The sequence below is a fragment of the Gopherus evgoodei genome, chromosome 17, assembly GCF_007399415.2.
Source record: "Gopherus evgoodei ecotype Sinaloan lineage chromosome 17, rGopEvg1_v1.p, whole genome shotgun sequence".
Taxonomy (NCBI): Eukaryota; Metazoa; Chordata; order Testudines; family Testudinidae; genus Gopherus; species Gopherus evgoodei.
This window is the reverse complement of record NC_044338.1, coordinates 9,543,036-9,562,539: the sequence shown is the minus strand read 5'-3', so window position 1 is coordinate 9,562,539 and position 19,504 is coordinate 9,543,036. Positions and strand designations below refer to the sequence as shown.

The window sequence follows — 19,504 nt, the reverse complement described above, 5'->3', positions numbered from 1 at the left end:
TGATTTTTTTTGTTCTAGTGCAATAGGTCCCGGTCTGACAGGGGCTCGTAGGTACTATTGGATTGCAAATAAGTAAGCCGCCACCACCACCTAAGCAGGCACTTGGATTCCCCCTGTGGCTTCACTAGATGGGGGGGAGAGGAAGGGGCAGGAGGTTTCCATTCCTGTACGAACCTTCTTTAAACCATCACGAAAAGACAGTTGCCTACAGTGATTAACTTCACCCAAAATATACCACATACATAATAAGCAGTGATCGTTGCCTTCTGTCTGAAAACTGTGCACACAGCTGGTCTACACTTCCCCACGACTGCATGTTCCTGTTGTGGTTACCCTCATCCATTCCTTCCATGTGGTGGTTACACCCATTTACAGCATCTGGTCCACATTTAGACTGTGAGCTCTGCAGAGCAGGAAGCGTTTTCCTAGAACTCTGTACAGCACCCAGAACAACAGGGACATGTTCTGGTTGGGATCTCTGGCCTCTACTTCAAGGCAAATAATTATTTAAAGAATAAAAATTAAGTTGGACTCAAAACACCAAACGCTTCCAGTGCCTGACAATCTCAATTTTGCTACAAGAGTTGAGAGAACACACAGAAAAGGCACAAATAATATTCTATGTTTTTCGTAACATAAAATAAACCTCAAAAGAGATTTTTCATTGTTTCTACTTCACACATCCCTAGAGGGCAGACAAAAGCTTCAAAGACTTCTAAACAAAAAACACTACCTCAAAACAATTTAGTCTGAGTTTTATTAACCAAAACATGTCTACAGTAAAGCACAATAATTTTAGCATTCAAGGGAAGATCAGATTTATAATTAAAAGAAAAAACAAACATGCATTTCTTGTCCTCTTTAATGTCTCTTAAGTTTCCACTGGAAATATTTTCAGACTACATGTCTGCATGATGTAATGGCATGCATAAAAATCATAGTTACAGATGGGAAAGACTGATTAGATCATCTAATCCAGTGGTTTTCAACCTGTGGTCCCACAGACCCCCCAGGCGGCCTAGGTCTAAGATTTCCAAAGGGGTCTGCCCTTCCATTTGAAGTTCTTTTAGGGGCCTGCAAATGAAAAAAGGTTGAAAACCACTGATCTAATCCATCCCCAGAGAGAGGGTGTAACAAATGCTTAAGGGAAAACAGACATTATGTTTCATCTTTGCTGAAAGGCTGGTGTGTACCTCTGACCTGTCCACTGGTTTAGAATGATATTGCCTCCTGCTGACTGTCCTGAATAAGGCAGGGACGTCCTAATGCTACTTTGGGGTCTCTTTGGTGACACAGGTGACTTATTTACTAGTATTACTATTTAGACTATAAAGTCTTTAAGACAAGGATTTTTTTTTAAATTGTATATGTACCACTCCTAGCATAAGGATCATCTGAAACAATACATGAAAGATTTCATCTAAGCTGGCAGTATTCTAGCAACAGAGCCATCTGAAGAATAAAGCTGTATTAAAATAGTAAGCAGCCATTGGCAACACACGGCAGACCTGCATTCCTGGATTATGCTTTCCTGTAAACTAGCTGCTGGTTTATTTTACCAGTAATCTGACTATGCACAGCTATCTGGTGTAAATGCGGGGTTTCGCTGCCCACACATATACGTCTCAGGTCAGAAACTAGCAGTCCTGTGAAATTTTCAAGGGTTTTTTTTGTTTTAAATTTCTGGTCGCAGTTTGATGCGACTAAGAGTGAGAGATCCAGACGCTAGCATGCGGTGAGCCCAGAGATAGCCGTGTCAGATACGCTACTCCCCGGATAGCATGCTGTGCAAATGGGAGCTGCAGTATCCTAAAAAATAAAACCAAACAACCACAATTTTGCAAGATGACGTCAGGCACGTGGAGCCTGATTTTCAGAAAGGCCGACGAGCACGCACTTCAACTGGAGCTAACGGAGTACTAGGAACCTTTGCAAGGAAGGTCATGACCTCTGAACGAGACTTTGGAGCACTAGACCCACTTTTGTGATCCTGCTCTCTGCCTCAACCCCCATTCTGTAAGACAGGGATGATAATGACTTTCTCCCATCCTTTGTCCTGCCCTGATCCTGCAAAAATAAACAACATGGAGCGGACCCATGTACGCATGATGCTGTGCGTAAGTCAGTGGGGCGCCATGTGGCCACAGGGGTCTGCTTGTGTAGGTCTCTTCCCAGGATCAGGTCATTTAAATGTAAGCTTCTGGTTGGCAAAGGCTTGTCTTACTGTGCATTTGTACAGTGGCTGCACAATGGAGCCCCCGCTCTCAGTTGTACTCTCTACCCTAACACATCTAAACAATGGTCCTGATACAAATGACCCGGCAGTTATGTATTTCTGGGACAGAGAAACCCCCTACTCAGCAGGAAAGCACCCTCAAAAGTTTAAATGGGCATGCTCCTGGCAAGAAGCGCAAGCCAGACATGACCAGGCATCAACTGATCCCATTATAGGATGAAACCTTGGCCGTACTGAAGTCAATGAGAGTTTTACTATTGACATCAGTAGGGCCAGAATTCCCCCATCTCGTGGTTTTTAAAAGGGAGATGAATTCTGTTAAGTTCAGGCATGGCGGGCTTTCACTGCTTTGGACTGAAACAGAGACAAACAGGACTCAGCTAAAAGATCTTGGGGGCGGGGTTTTGTTGTTCTTTTTAAAATGGTATTACATTTTCTAGGTCTCTTTCTAGGAACATCTGAACACTGTCCAGTGTAACGTTCCAATAGTCAGGCCAACAAACCTCTGCTTGGGGTGGGTGGGCAGCACGTTGGTGCATTCCCTTCCTACAACAGCCTGTCCTCTGCGCCATTTACAGCAGTGCCACTGGAAGACTGGCCTTACAGGGTGTGAGGGGGACCTCCGTATTCAGAGTGCTTTGCAGAGGGCATCTAAACTAGTGTGAGCTAGGATGGCACACAGCGTGAAAGAGGTGGTTACAGATCCATGACTGCATAGATCCACTGATGCCAGTTCTCCATTCAGGTGTGCACAGAAGCAACATCAGATATTCCAGCCCATAGGCCAGCATGGTGATGGCAGAGGAGATCTGTTGCAGCCCCTGTGGTTTAGATCCTTCTTCAGCACTGGGCATTTTTCCTCTTATTCCTTGCCCCACAAACGCCCACCCTCACTCAGAGAGCCAGATCATTCTGTTTTAAAGTGATTGTGTGACTCCTTTTGCATGGAAAGCAATCCCGGGAACTGCAATACACCAAAGCAATACAGGATTCACGAATGCTGTTCAACTGGACCGTGAAAGCCCTGCCTTACCGGTCAGTCTTCCAGCCACAAGCTGCCCACATGCAGCTGCCAGAGAGAGCCAGCAGTTTGTCAAACCACAGGAGACTTCTGAAGTCAAAAGACTTAGAAAATTAGTAGTTAGAAATTAGAAAATTAATGCCAAAGAACGGCCATGCTGAGTCAAGGGAAAGGAGCCAAGTCAGTTACCACTTACAGCGCTAAACGGAAAGTTCTTCGGGTCACTCGTGCACATGGCTCTGTTCCTGACTTCAGCCTTGGCTCAAAGCAGAGAGGAGACAGTCATAAAGTGGTGAGCCAGTGCAGTAGGCTGATTAACTTAAGGGATGACTGTACGCACTCTCCCACACACCCCTCAGACCAAGAGAGCCTATATAAAGGGAGCTCTCCTATTTATCCCTGAGTCACAGTCAGAGAGGACAGAAATGAGCTGTCGAAAAAACTCAGTTTACAAATATTTGCCCACTAGCGTCTCAGTTTCAATTTTTAATAGGTTACTTGTTGGAATATATTTTTTCCTCATGCCATCACGATATGCTGCAGTTTGTCTGACTGTCTCGTCACTGGATTGTATTTGTTCTGCTTTATAAATCTTCAGAAGTACTTTTGAAGATTTATAAAGCGCATGCGCACACGCACACACACACACGCACACACACACACACCTGAGCCTCGCATTTTTGCATGTTATTACTGTACACGGAGTAGCTGGGATATCATTCTGGACTGAAAGCAATCCCTCCAGAATTTAGATTGCAGTTGAGTTGTAGAACTGATAAATGAAATTGTTTTTAATTGTTCACTTTATTAATGTAACTTCTGTTCACCATTCACTACACTTGCCTACACTGTAACTTCTGTTCCATATTGTAATTCAAACCCCATTTTAAAACACTCACTCCATTTTGTAAAAGCTTCCTCCAACCAACCTTCATTTTTGCAAACCCTGCTGTCATCTTATTAGTTTAGTTTAGATGCGTGAATGAGGTATGTATGAATGACGGGATCAACCTCCAGCCCCAGCCTGTCCTGATGAGATAAAGTTCAAATACCAACGGCTGAAGACCTAGACAACAGCCCTAAACAAAGTAAGGAGCATCCACCCTAAAAAGAAAAGGACAACAGAAGGAAGATCAAAGCCAGGTTCAACGCTGAAAGTCACGCCTGCAATTGATGGGTGATCAATCTAAACCCAGAGGCAGCTTGACACAGCAAGACCTATAGACTTTGAATCCAAACTAAAAGCCTATAAAAAAAGAAGGGTGAGATGAGAGACTCTGGGGGTATGTCTACATCTAAAATTTTGCAGCGCTGGTTGTTACAGCTGTATTAGTACAGCTGTATAGGGCCAGCGCTGCAGAGTGGCCACACTTACAGCAACCAGCGCTGCAAGTGGTGTTAGATGTGGCCATACTGCAGCGCTGTTGGGCGGCTTCAAGGGGGGTTCGGGGAACGCGAGAGCAAACCGGGGAAGGAGACCAGCTTCGCCACGGTTTGCTCTCGCGTTCCCCGAACCCCCCTGCAAACCGCAGGGAAGGAGACCTGCTTGCACAGAGGTTCGGGGAACGCGAGAGCAAACCGGGGAAGGAGACCAGCTTCGCCGCGGTTTGCTCTCGCGTTCCCCGAACCACCCTGCAAACCGCAGGGAAGGAGACCTGCTTGTTCGGGAAAGGCGAGAGCAAACCGGGGAAGGAGACCAGCTTCGCCGCGGTTTGCTCTCGCGTTCCCCGAACCACCCTGCAAACCGCTGGGAAGGAGACCTGCTTGCACGGAGGTTCGGGGAACGCGAGAGCAAACCGGGGAAGGAGACCAGCTTGATTACCAGAGGCTTCCTCAGGTATGCTGGGATACCTGCTTATTTCACGGAGGTCAAGAAAAGCGCTGGTAAGTGTCTACACTTGATTACCAGCGCTGGATCCTCTACACCCGAGACAAAACGGGAGTACGGCCAGCGCTGCAAACAGGGAGTTGCAGCGCTGGTGATGCCCTGCAGATGTGTACACCTCCTAAGTTGCAGTGCTGTAACCCCCTCACCAGCACTGCAACTTTGTGATGTAGACAAGCCCTCAGACAGCACAGGAAAACAGCTAGAATAATACATTTCCACAAGGGCCACTCCTAATTAACAAACACTGGCGGTAGGGGCTGGCTGTGGATATACATGTTTCACTCACTAGTATCAACCAAGGCCAGACAACTGCATTTCTGAAAAGCGCTGCAGGGTAATTCACAGCAAGTCAGCACCAGGATGCGGTTCATCCTGTCCTTCCTCCAGGTCAGCTCAGCTCTTCTCCATTCTTTGGCATACCTCCAGGTAGCAGAGCACCTGGAGAGGGAAGAAATTCTGTTTGCCCAGTAGGTTTGAAACTGACCTGGCCAATAGTGAGAGCTGAGAGCAGAATCAACAGTCCAGCTCCTCAGACAGACTGCAGGACACGTGCCAAATAATGAATTAAGCACGCCTGATGTATTTTCCCATAATAGTGAAAATATGTAGCCTTGTTCTTATTCTCGCTAGCGTGTAGATTTTATCAGGTGATCTTGGGTCGACGCGTTCATTCTGCTCTGGACACATTTCATCCTTCCTTTTACGAAAACCCATCCATACAAGCTTAGGGTGCGAGCCTGCTCCTATCAAAGTGTACGAAAGAACTCCCATAAACATCAATGGGAACACAGCATTGGGTTTTAGGGCAATCACAATTCCTATTAAGTCAGTGGGACTCAGCCTCTCCAAAAGTCAGGCTGTAAATTTTAAAAACCCTCCTCTTCAACATCAGTGTAACTGAGATACCTTTTGTGAGCACGGTAAGGTCTAGGTCAGAGATAGGGTACTGGACTGGGAGTCAAGAGACCTGGATTCTACTCTGGGCAAGTTACAATCTGTTTCCCTACCCTTTTTCTGGCTTGTCCCTTGAGTCTGTGCGAGCTCTCTGGGGTATGGGCAATCTGACTGCACCTGTACAGTGCCTAACCGGATAGGGCTTGCATCTCGTTCCCGCAGCATACTAGTTCCCACAGCACAGGGTCTCACTTGGTACTAGTGCATTTCACTGCAGGAATGTACAATGAGACGGTTAGGGCAAGCTACGAGCAAAATCACCAACCTCACCGTGGTATTGTGAGGAGAATTACATTACAGATTGAGAAGCACTCCAACGTTACAGGGATCGATCACAGAGCCTGGATTGCCTGGAACATCTCCACTGCAGGGATATTCAGCTCGGAGATGATTTTTTCCTTCCATAAAATATTAAATTTGCATTTTCTCCCCTCACAATGAATCTCTTTTTGTTATTTCCCACTCAGAGTTCTCACTAAACTGCATGGTTTGGCTTCCATGGCTGAGCGGTTACAAAATCAATTTCTGAGAATACAAAATAAAAACTTTTGGGTTCAGTGACGCAAATAAAAATCCACAAGTACAGTGCGTATCTCCAACCACAAAATTAGAGATAAAACCAGTAGTAACCTTTTCCGCTACCTGTGTGCCAACAAATTAATCCTTTACAGCGTAACAGCAAAACCTACTAAGTGGTAACATATGCAGACTACAACCACCAAACGGGGGTGGGAAATAAACAAAATGGGGGAAGGAGGTGAGGAGGATAATAATCTGCAGCACAGAATAACTGCTTCGACTTAGATGCCATCTCTCTTCTTCCATTCAGTTTGCTTGATGTCCATGGTGCCAGATTCTCATTTGAGGGAAAATACAAGGCACCGTTTTGTACTACTCTGGCAGGATACAGGGACCTTAAAGCATGTACCAATATAACAGACATCCATGTTACAATATAAAAAGGAGTTTTAAAGAGGCCTTAGCATAATCAAAAATTGGGCCCGGTATGTTTAGGGGAAAATTCCCAGGCTTGCTTTTTAAAAAAAAAAAAAAAAAAAAAAATTTAATATACATACAAAACTAGTTCAACCTCTAGAGACACAAGCTTGCTGCTAACAATGACATCAAAACTAACAGTTGGGAGTGTCAGCAAACATACAAACCAAACCAAGGACATACAAGGACTCTCAGACTCTCGCAGAGACCGCATGTGTGAAATTAAATTTACCGACACCCAAAATGCAATATTCAAAAGAGCCTTTCAAACCTGGAGCTTGCAAATACTGCTTGGAAGAATTCAGTCTTCAAATTGTGGCACTGAATTCTTCAAACCACGGGACTCTGACTGATCAGAAGTTTCATTCTCTGAGAAGTTAAAATAGAATGTAACAAAAGAACCACAGCGTTATGGCCCCTAACCAAAGGCTCTCAGACACGAGACCAAGTGTCTCTTCCACAGAAGTTGACTCAAATATGCTTTATTCATAACTGGATCATGACATCTTATTCCAAAAGTCTTTGAAGACCAAAAAAATATATATTAAGTCAGTCTCTAACTCTTGCAAGTTATTGAGCCTTCACCATTCTGTTAATACCAACCCAAATGGAGTGCAATCAATCCACACTGTTACCTAGCTCTAGTTCTAGTTCTCTCTCTCTCTCTCTCTCTCATATAGTGCTTTTCCTCCATACATCTCAAAATGCCCTGCTAAGAGGAGACGCATCATCACCACCAATTTACAGATGGGGAAAACCAGAAGCCAATGACCTGCAAGATCACCCAGCATGTCTGTGGCAGAGCTGGGAATAGAATCCTGCTCTCCTGGGTCCCAGTCCAGTGCCCTATTCACTAGGCCACACTCCCTCCCATTAGGCTTTCGCTGTGAGTCTAGGGCTCTTGATTACTGCATGGGTTGAAATCCTGGAATTCCTATTTGCACCAGTGGCTTTATCCTGGTTTCAAGCAGGAGAAAGTCATGGCTTATAAAAGTTGACCCTCTCTATGCTAGTGGTTTGCACAGGTGCTGCTTCACCAATGCCTGAAGTCAGAGAGTTCTTTGATCTATAGATAATTACAGACTTGGTTCAAGCTGATGGGTTTGCCCTGCCCCCTCCCCTTTTCCTCCTCCTGGTTTCACCAAAATCAATTGGGGGGGGGGAATCAGGGGGGCGCTACTGATGCTTAGAACATTCCCTGACATTTTGTAATTGATTGATGTGGCATTCAAAACCAGAGACATGCCATCAAGCTCAGTGGAAGGCCTCGCTTCACTCAGCCAAGTAGTCAAACACTTTAAAACAGTTTCCCTTCCCTAGAAGATGCTGTTAAATTCTGTAAGACTTCACTTGGGATAAAAAAAATAAATATGGGTATGTGCAAATACTTCTTCACACAGCCTGGAATCTTTGCCTATTTGTGCAATTCAAGGAGCCAGCCAGTCATCAAGTGAAGTATTGTAGCTAGAGGTTTTAAAGGGCTGGATTATTTTATGACCCAATATATTCAGAGTTATGCATGGCTTAGATAAGGGCAGGCACATAGCTTGCTTCAGGCAGAAACTGACTGGGAAGGAATTCCATGATGCACCAGGTACAGAGCACAAAAAGAAAGGTAGAGAACTGGTGAAGGTTGAGTCTTCTGGAGCAAGAGATAATAGGCACTCCTGGAAGCAGGATACAGGACTTGCTGAACCAATGGTAAGAGCCCATATGGCAAGTTCTACACTCCTACCTTCTAAACCTGAGGGGAGAACTTTGCCTCCAATCGCAGCAATGAATATTCAGAGTGACTATGTCAAATCACACTAAATTACTCTAGATTTACACTACTGTCAGAGGTCAGAACCTGGCCTGCTGAGTTTACTACTCCCTCAAGTCACACTAAAAAAGCATGACAGAGACAAGACAGGTGAGGTAATGTCGCATTGCACCAACACTGGGTGACCCCTTTACACAATAATCTAACACGCAATGACCCACTTCATTTCAAGTGACCACCTCCAACACGTGTTACCCCTTTTGCTTTACAATCTGCCCCTACTTCTATTTAGCGCAGATACTGCTTCCTCCCTTAGACCTGAAGAGTTCTGTGTAGCACAAAAAAGCATGTACCTTCCACCACCAGAAGCTGGTCCAATAAAATATATTACCTCACCTACTTTGTCTCTCTCATATCCTGGAATAAACATTGCTACAACACACACTGCAAAAAGAAAACAAAATAAAAAAAAAAGAAACTAAAAGCATGTGAGAAACAGATATGGATCTTACAGAGATGGTGAGGTAATCTCTTATTAGACCACTTTTGTTGGAGAGACAGACAAGCTTTCAAGATACATAGCTCTTCTTCAGGTCTGGCAAAGATACTCAGGCCATGTCTACATCTAAAATTTTGCAGCGCTGGTTGTTACAGCTGTATTAGTACAGCTGTATAGGGCCAGCGCTGCAGAGTGGCCACACTTACAGCAACCAGCGCTGCAAGTGGTGTTAGATGTGGCCACACTGCAGCGCTGTTGGGCGGCTTCAAGGGGGGTTCGGGGAACGCGAGAGCAAACCGGGAAAGGAGACCAGCTTCGCCGCGGTTTGCTCTCGCGTTCTCCGAACCACCCTGCAAACCGCAGGGAAGGAGACCTGCTTGCTCGGGGGTTCGGGGAACGAGAGAGCAAACCGGGAAAGGAGACCAGCTTCGCCGCGGTTTGCTCTCGCGTTCTCCGAACCACCCTGCAAACCGCAGGGAAGGAGACCTGCTTGTTCGGGGAACGAGAGAGCAAACCGGGAAAGGAGACCAGCTTCGCCGCGGTTTGCTCTCGCGTTCCCCGAACCCCCCTGCAAACCGCAGGGAAGGAGACCTGCTTGTTCGGGGAACGAGAGAGCAAACTGGGAAAGGAGACCAGCTTCGCCGCGGTTTGCTCTCGCGTTCCCCGAACCACCCTGCAAACCGCAGGGAAGGAGACCTGCTTGTTCGGGGAACGAGAGAGCAAACCGGGAAAGGAGACCAGCTTCGCCGCGGTTTGCTCTCGCGTTCCCGGAACCACCCAGCAAACCTCAGGGAAGGAGACCTGCTTGCTCGGGGTTCGGGGAACGCGAGAGCAAGCCGGGGAAGGAGACCAGCTTGATTACCAGAGGCTTCCTCAGGTATGCTGCGATACCTGCTTATTCCACGGAGGTCAAGAAAAGCGCTGGTAAGTGTCTATACTTGATTACCAGCGCTGGATCACCAGCGCTGGATCCTCTACACCCGAGACAAAACGGGAGTACAGCCAGCGCTGCAAACAGGGAGTTGCAGCGCTGGTGGTGCCCTGCAGATGTGTACACCTCCTAACTTGCAGCGCTGTAACTCCCTCACCAGCGCTGCAACTTTCTGATGTAGACAAGCCCTCAGTGTCACAGTATCAGGGGGTAGCCAGATTAGTCTGTATCAACAAAAACAACAAGGAGTCTGGTGGACTCTTAAAGACTAAACAGATTTATTTGGGCATCAGCTTTCCTAGGTAAAAAACCCTACTTCTTCAGATGTCACAAGTAAATACAAGATCTCTCAGTAGTTAGCACATATTCAAAGGGACCATTCAAAGTGAAGTGCCCATTAACACCCCTGTAGCTATAAGGAAGGGGGCAGGGGTGGGGGCGGCTTAGTGGGTTACAGATTGTTACCCTAAATCCAATCTTTTTATTAGGACCATGACTTTTAGTATCTAGCACGTTATGACTTTAAGCTCCCAGGCTTGTCTTTTGGAAGCATTGCACAGGTTTCCCTTTACAGCCACCCAGAGAATCTGCGAACAGGAACACAGAACACTTATTTCAAAGTCATCCGGGTATCTCATTCAAGGGTTTAAAAAAAAAAAAAAAGTTGATGGACCCAGTTTTGCATGAAGGGGAGAACCAATATTTCATTTCCAGTCAAATCCCTAGGTTACAAACTAACGGGATTGAGGAGTTCGTGGGGGGCTGGGGGTCATCTTGAAGCGACAGCAGGTTAGGGTGACCAGACAGCAAATGTGAAAAGTCTGGACAGGGGATGGGGGTAACAGGAACCTATATAAGAAAAAGACCCAAAAATCAGGACTGTCCCTATAAAATCGGGACATCTGGTCACCCTACAGCAGGTAGGGTGAATAAGTTGCAGTATATTGCACTGCATCACTTCCTTCTTCTCCTTTGAACTACTGCAAAGTTATTTCCAGTGCACTGAAGGCATTAGAACCTAAAGAGGAGGGTGACGTGCTTCACTATCATCACTTTCACAATGTGATTCTCCTCCTGCAACCAGGAGAAATAGTTTGAATAATTGGTCATTTGTGAGACTGAGGTTACACCAGGTATAAAGGAAGTTAGAATACATCCAGGAATCGCTTGCCCCTGAACTGTGAAGGCAGAGACCTGGGAACGCACAAAGGGAGACATTCAGCCCTGTGCAGATGATCGGTGCAAGGACTATGCCTTATAAGTGGTGCCATGTGCTGGCCCTCTGCTTTGGGGTTAATACTGAACAGGCAGTGGCCTAATTCACTCCAAAACCCTGAGAACGTCAACAGATCTGCGAGGGAACTCCGGCCAATGCCACAGACACTTTTTAAAATGCAAAATTTATGACATTTATAAACCAGAGATAACAGCTTGGCAATGACCAACAGAGGGAGGATGGTCTTGGTTAGCCTGGCACTCGGAGACCCAGGTTCAATTCCTTGTTCGGAAATGGAATAGCAGCACTTTCCTACCTCACAGAGGCGTAGAAAGAAAAAGATCTATTAAAGACAGTACTGAAGGACATGGAAATGGCATAGAGATGCTTGTAGGGTGGGAACGAAATACACACTTCAGGGATTCCTCAAAGTCTTCCTGCCAATGCCATAATTAAGGAAGGCCAGGATCCCTTTACAGTCAGTGCGTTGTTGGGTTTCAATCCCATTCACACACAAAAAGGAAAAAATAAAAAAAGTTAAAAAAAGTTAAAAAAAAGTAAAGCAGCAGCCTGCAAAAGGCCTGGATGGAGGCGGCGTTCAGAATGAGGAGCACTGTCAAGACGTCCAGTAGGCAGGCCGTGTTTCCAGGAACAACCTGAATCCCAATGGTCCAGCTAGCCTATCCTGGAAATTGTATGTCTAGAGGTTGGAGTCAAGGGGCCGGGAGTCAAAAGGCAGAGCTGAGAATCAAACCCACGTCAACGATCTGCTGTGAGATGCTGAGCGAGTGGCTCTCTCTTATCAAACCAACAGCCTATGAATAATCCTGAACCCTCCCCTTGTTTGTCAGGGTAGCTAAATGTGCGTCTCAGTTTTGTAGCACCTTCCACACCCTCACCCACAGATTAACAGCTCTTGCAGCTTATGAACTCTGTTCTCCCCAGTGCCGTTTACTCGAAGTGACTGACTCAGCATTGCTCAGACTGTAGGTTGGGAACCCAAAGTGAGTCACAACCCCATTTTAATGAGGTCACCAGGGCTGGCTTACACTGGCTGGGGCCCAGGGCCAATACCGAAGCCCGAGCCCCACTACCTGGGGCCAAAGCCAGAGGGCTTCAGGGCTCAGGTTACAGGCCCCCTGTTGGGGCTGAAGCCCTTGGACTTTGGCCTCCCCATCTGGAGCAGTGGGGCTTTGCCCCCACCTACAGGGCTCAGACTTTGGTTCCCCTCTCCTGGGGCCGTGTAGTAACTTTTGTTGTCAGAATGGGGTCACAGTGCAGTGAAGTTTGAGAACCCCTGGACTGACTCATTCAGGGGGACTCCTCTGCATAGCTGCTGCTAATCTCCATCTTCATCTTTAGAGGCAAATCACCACAAGGGCAGGGAAGAGGGAGAAGTGCCACCATTTACTTTTTCAAGATTGCAGTTGCCTTCACAATTTCCCCCTGTATTCAGAACACAAAGCTACTAGGGACCAAGGATGGGCTGCCCCAGAGGACACTGAGTGAAGCCAGACAGGTTGCTCAGGTGTGACTCAGGGCAGAACCTGGTCCTGGAACTTGTATGCAGCAAAGCTAAGGAACCTGAAGTCACTAGTCTGAGTGTTACTGAGGCCTGAAGTCTCAGTTACTCCAAGGCATGGTCAGCACAGGCTGTGCACAGAGAACTATCTTGAGTAGTACTGATCCAGTGATATTATTCCCCTTCCCTACAGGAAAAATGGCTTATTTCCTATTACAGAACTAGCTAAACCAGTATAAGCACTTTCATATTGATATAACTGAGTCCACATGGTGTGGGCTGAGGTGTGGGAATTGTACCATTTTAGGGTTAGGTATATTCGTTTCCCTGTGAAAATTGTTCAAAGAAAACACACACACACACACACACACACACACACACACACACACACACTTATTCACAGGCTGACATTCTCCGATGGCACAGAGCTCCGTGTTACCCACCCCAGCTCCCGATGACACCTGTACTAAAAGCTTTCAGCTGTCTCAGTAAATACTGCACCCAGAGGGCTCTTCCTACTTTATTATTTTAACATTTAAAGGAACAACAAAACTAGCCTGAAGTTCAAAAGATACCGCAGGAGTCTAGTGCAGCAGACGCATTTTGGCAGAGAGACTTATCAAATGTAAAGGGGAAAAGAAGGAGCTGTAAAACAGCAGGCATGTTTCAAGAAATGATCTGAATCCCACATGATGTGGTTGGTTTTGAACTCTAACACATATGGTTTTCTTTTGCCTTCAGAACTAAATCCACTAAATGATGGTATTTTAGCTTCTGCCTTCCTCAGAGACACAAGCGCAAGGATAAAGTCAGAAGATGAACTATAAAAATTGGCTGGCCGTTGACTGATTGGTTTATCAAGGGCTGAGAAACCGGGGTGTGCATCTGTATTTCACAGGATGGAGATGGACATAGTCACACACACAAGAACCCTTATGAGGGACAGCTTGGGGTCCAATGAACAGGGCTCTAGACTGGGACCCATAAGACCTGGGTTTTTGTCCTGACTCTCCTACTGAAGTTGGACAAGTCACTTCACCTCTCTGTGCCTTTGTTTGGATTGATCTTAAGGACAAGGACTGTCTGTGGAGCGCTTAGCTCAATGGGGCCCTGATCTTGGGACCTTACGGTGCAACTGCAATACAAAAAAAATGAATCGATACACAAGCCCCTGTTAGAATGACAAGGCTACAGTGCTCCCATTCATTCCTGACTGGTTTATTCCTTAGAATGAGTCTCAAATTATCTGGGCATGAGGATGCCTTCAGTGTCCGGTTCTGAGCACCTGCCTCTCCCATCAGCTTCAGCTGTAGCTGTAAGTGGTCAGTGCATCTCAGAATCAGGCCCGTGCCGTATATGCTGTATAAGCAATAGGAAAAAACACATTTCTGTGCTTTTCTCAAGTGTTGTCAGGGGCACCAGGATGAAGACCAAGTTCCTTCAAACTATGCAAGAGCCCAGCCATAACCCCCTGGAAAGTGCTTGGCCTGGAGAATCTTGCCACTATAACATGAATCTTGCATTGGAGAACTGCAAAGCATCTTATAAACATTAAGTAATAAACCCCATTATTGCACTTCTCTTCATCCTAGTATCCTCCTCTATAGAGGTTAAGTGACTTGCCAAAGATTGCATAGTCCAATAGTAATACTAGAAACACAACAGGTGAGTCCTGACTTCCAGACCTCGACTCTAGTCACTAAATAGAAAAAGTCACTGCTATCAACAGCTATGCTATAACACTTCTAAGGGTATGTCTACACTGCAATCATGGGGCATGACTGAAGGCTGTGTAGACACACCCAAGCTAGCTTTAGTACTGATGCGGTGATGCCATAGCAGTACAGTCTAGCAACATGAGTAATTACGCAGGGTTCCAGGTGGGCATGTACAATACATAAGGAAGCATATGTTGCCTGGCTTCACTGCTCCAATACACAAACTAGCTTAGGTATGTCTGCACAAGCTGCAATTGCACCCTGGGAGAGCAGTGAAGACAAACCCTAAAAAGCCAAGGAACTCGGGCCTCTACTGCATCACTGACCTGGGAACGAGAGACCTGACTGAAAAGTTGAACTGAAAGTAGCATTTTGGGAATGAGGTTCTAAAGGCATGTCAAGTTTGGTTATAGGTCTTGTAACTGCTGGTGTATGAAATCCTGGCTCCACTGAAGTAAGTGGAAAAAGCTCCCGTTAATATCAGTAGGACCAGGATTTCATGGTGCTCAGAAGTCCAGCTCCTCCAAATTACTTATGTTTCTTTCATTGGGCCCCATCTCCACCAAAATTAATTCTATGGACCCAGAGGCAAGGCTGGATTCTCAGCTGGTATGAACTGGTGTTAGCTCCACAGAACTAAATCAATTTACGCCACCTGAGAATCTGACCTAGGGGTCTTTTAATCCCAACCTTATACGCAGCAGCACAAAGAAATCCAACAGGCTCCTGAGAGACTTTCAGTTTTGCTCATGAAAGAGGAAACAGTTTCTCAATCCGTTGCTAAGAGAATTGAGAACAAACTAGTGCAAGTGACTAGTAGTGTATGCACATGGGGGGGGGGGGCGGTAATAGAAGGGAGGCGCTGGAAAACAAAATTTCACACAGAGCTGCCTTAGGTAATACACTGCAGCTAGTTACAAGAAAGAAGGACAGACAACTGGGTTTTCCTTTGAAACTTCAGTCATGCAGCTAGCTGACACCCAAACAATAACCGTCAGCCAAGCCTTGCTGTGGTTGGTTATTTCTGCCCTGTCACATGATTCGTAGAGCATCATTTCTGGGTCACTTGGGGGCCATGCGCTGTTCCTCCCTACCTCTTTCAAGCTCGCAGCATCTGAGATTGAGATCTGCAATTGCAACACAGATCTCGGCCCAGCTTGGCGAGGGGGAAAGAGGGCAATCAAGCAGCTTTCTCGAATGGAGAATACGATGCTCGTCACCTGTCTCTCAACATACGGAGAAACAGGCATCTATGTTCCTAGCAGCAGGCGGTTTCCTCGCCTTAAATATCAAAGGCTTCTCCCTGGGCGCACACCCCAAAAATGAAACACTCTCCCTCTTCCCTTACTGCCCGAGGACACAAGAGAACTGTTCGGAGAGCCCTAGGAAGGTACAGACTGCACTTGCAGCACTTCACGTTTCCCAGGCACATTTTTGCCACTGCTGCGTCCGATCTGCAGCTCACCCTCAGCTAGACTCAGACCTTTCCTTCAAGTGTCCCATCTCCCTTCTCTAGCTCACCTCAGGAGTGTTTCCCATACGGAACAGTGAAGAATACGTCCCCTGCCACCTGGATCACAGGGAACCTGCAATTAGGACCTATTCATCTCTCTTATCCACCCTGCAAACAATGCACATGCCACATCTCCATTTCAGGATTTATTACGCGTAGGGCCCATCCTGCTGGATGCCACCAAGTCCATTCATTTTTATTTCCCCCGCCCCCCACCCCCTTCCGGACCATTTCAAATCCTGCCCAGATCCTCATACGGCTGAGCTGCATCAGTTCCACTAAGTCTGGGGACCGCCTGGTCCATGAAAAAGGGGAAGGGGTAGGAATTTCTTTGTAGCAAGGGGTAGAAAGCATGGTGGAGACCTTCCTGAACGGGGCTGAACTTTGCCTTACATCAGCGGTCCCTGTGCACTCACAGTGCCTAGTACACAGGGTTCTGACCCCTGACTGGAGACTGTTGGAGCTACCACCATAGAATAATCATTTAGTGAAGAAGGGCGATTCAGCGACTAGGTCACTAGTCTCAGGCTTGGGAGACCCTGCTCTGCCAGAGATTTCCTGCATGACCTAGGGCAAGCCACTTACACCCAGAGGTATTTAGGCACCTAACTCAATGGGAATTAGGTCCCCTTGAGGATCTGGGCCTTGGGTACGTCTACACAGCCCAAGGCAGGGAGTCCCCCAGCTGGCTCGACAGGCTTGGGCTCGCAGGATTCATGCTAGCACTCCAGTCGCTGTGCCGATGGCGCTCGGACATCGTGGCATGGGCTGGAGCTTGGGCCCTACGCAGCTATTACAGTGCTAGCGCCAACCTCAGCTGTTGACCCAGGCTGGGAGGCTCAGCACCTCAAGCTATGTAGAGCAAGGTTCCCTCCAATTTTTTACATCCATGTGCAGAATGAATTTTGTTATGTGCACCAACACGGGGAAGATATGTGGTGAGGGTGGGGATGAGGGGGTTGGGGTGCAGGAAGGGGCTCAGAGCTGGGGCATAGAGGGGTGAGGGCTCTGGCTGGGGTTGCAGGCTCTGGGGTGGAGCCAGGGATGAGGAGTTTGGAGTGCAGGGGACTCAGGGCCAGGACAGAGGGTTGGGGTATGGTGAGGAAGGAGGGAAACAAACTCCACCTAGCCCTTGGGGATGGGGGAGCGGGGAGAGAGAGACACAGATAGACAGCTCTCCCCGACATGCAGCTTAGAGGGAACTGGAGTGTAGAGATACTCTGTGCCTTAGTTCCTCATCTGTCAAATGGGCTTGTCTAGCTAAACACTGATCGTCTTAAGTCTCCTTGTCTCAGCCCACCACGCTGTAACTGTCCATGTGGCCCCTGCCACTGCACACTGTAAGTTCTGCACTGCACTCTGATCTACCCTGCTTTGAAATGGGAGTCGGTCAATGTGCAGTAGGGAGCTTTCAGTGTGCAGACCCTGCTGCCATGCAGGCCATTAGCGTGCAGCATTTATACTCCAGCTTACCATGAACTGTTTGCGCAGACAATCCCTAGGACCGTGAGGAACTCAGATGCTAGAGCAATTTAAAATAGATAATCAGAGTAACTTGTTGGCACAAGCCCATGGAGTCACATGGGGGGGTGAATGTGGCCAGAGATCATGCTAATCGCATGCCTGTGTAGGACTGCAATTTTCATTTCCTTTGCTATTCAATTGCCTCTCTCCTCCCAGAAAGAAAACAAAAAAGCCCCAGCGTTACAATCACTGCAGCCAGAACGCAGTGGAGTGACGGGGACAAGGATCATAAAAACAGTTCATAATTTAGGGAAGAAACACCCAAGGAAGAAAAAACCACACACACACACACACACACACACACACCATTATAACCTAGTGAGCAGCAATCACTCTCCTAGCCTCCCTTTTTAAATTCCACACCTTGGGAAGGTTATCTTCAAAGACACTTTATCATGTCTAAGATGGCTCATACACATTAAGTAACTCAGGTGGATTTCATTAATCTCCCTCACTGTGCAAAGAAGAAGAAAAAATTCTATGCAAGCTTCAACTTCCAGTGCAAATAAGGGACAGGAATTTATGGCTAATATAAAGCTTGACATTTCCTCCAGCAAGGTCAGGAAGGGAATGAATAAGACTAGGCTCTCACCACGTTCTTGCTCCTCCCTAGTTCAAACCTCACCCTGGCAGGTGCTGAGCCCCCACAGCTCACATCCAAGTACATGGAAGCTGCAGGGACTCAGCACCTGTGAAAATGTAGGCCCTATGGGACTGATCCTGCTGAGCACCCTGGCCCAGATCCTCTAAGGTATTTACTTAAGCACCTCACCCCCATGGGAGGTAGGTGCTTAAATACCTTGGAGGATCTGGGCCCCCATCTTTAGTGGGCTTTGAGGGTACTAGGCACCTTTAAAGTGCCCCTAGTCCCACCAATTTTTTTATTCTGGATTTCCCCCACTCCCCTTTGCTCTTTTATCCTGCATCCCTGTGGCCTTCAACTTCCCTTTTGCCCTCACGTTACTACTGTCCCTTGCCTTCCCCCAGGGCCTGGCTGTGGAATGAGGCTGATTAACAGCCAGTTCTCCAAAGCACTGGGCCTTATTGCCAGAGCTTCAAACAGATGGAAAAAAACTCTGCGCTCAGCTGACTCAATGCCTGGGGCATCTGAAGAATGTCTCCGCCCGCCAGCTACTACTGAAGCAGGCTTCAAGAAACTTTTTTCATGTAAACCTACGGTTTCCTCCTAGGGTGACCAGATGTCCCGATTTTATAGGGAAAGTCTTGATTTTTGGGTGTCTCTCTCTTATATATGCTCCTATAATACCCACTCCTGTCCCGATTTGTCACACTCGCTGTCTGGTCGCCCTATTTCCTTCACACACAGGCTGATTCCAGATCCTACACTCAAAAGAAACATTCAGACATGCACCCCCTCCGGTTACGAGAATCTTTGCAGCGAAACCTCAGTCCATAAAATACTCTCCAAATTACTCTGCTGTCTACAAAGAACGAAGCGGTTTTGGCAAGCCAATAGGGTCACATTTCTCCACCAACAGATACTACATGAAAAAGCTGCTGTCACTGCCTGTTCCCTCCCACTGCCCAAGAGATCATTTAGCAATACAGGCAACACTTTCACCTAGGAGGTCATAAGCAGGTAGGTTCATGGCCAAATGTCTCTAAACCACCTAGCATGCCTCTTCTGCTCCCCCTGCTATGTGTTTTGTTCACCTATTGTAACATGGGGTATATTTATACTGCAATAAAATACACGCAGCTGG

The 19,504-nt window shown here is 46.9% G+C and overlaps 1 protein-coding gene across 2 annotated transcripts in view; it reads right to left on the bottom strand.

Moving 5' to 3' along the window:
- KSR1 (kinase suppressor of ras 1) overlaps positions 1 to 19,504 on the bottom strand; it is a 118,195-nt gene that overhangs the window by 57,096 nt on the left and 41,595 nt on the right. Inside the window, exon 1 of one of the 2 annotated variants that reach the window (XM_030536525.1) lies at positions 5,432 to 5,451. The exons of the other annotated variant lie outside the window; for it this stretch is intronic. The gene's annotated coding sequence lies outside the window, so the exon portion shown is untranslated. Of the gene's footprint in view, positions 1 to 5,431; positions 5,452 to 19,504 lie in introns of those variants that run through there. 2 annotated transcript variants of the gene reach the window in all.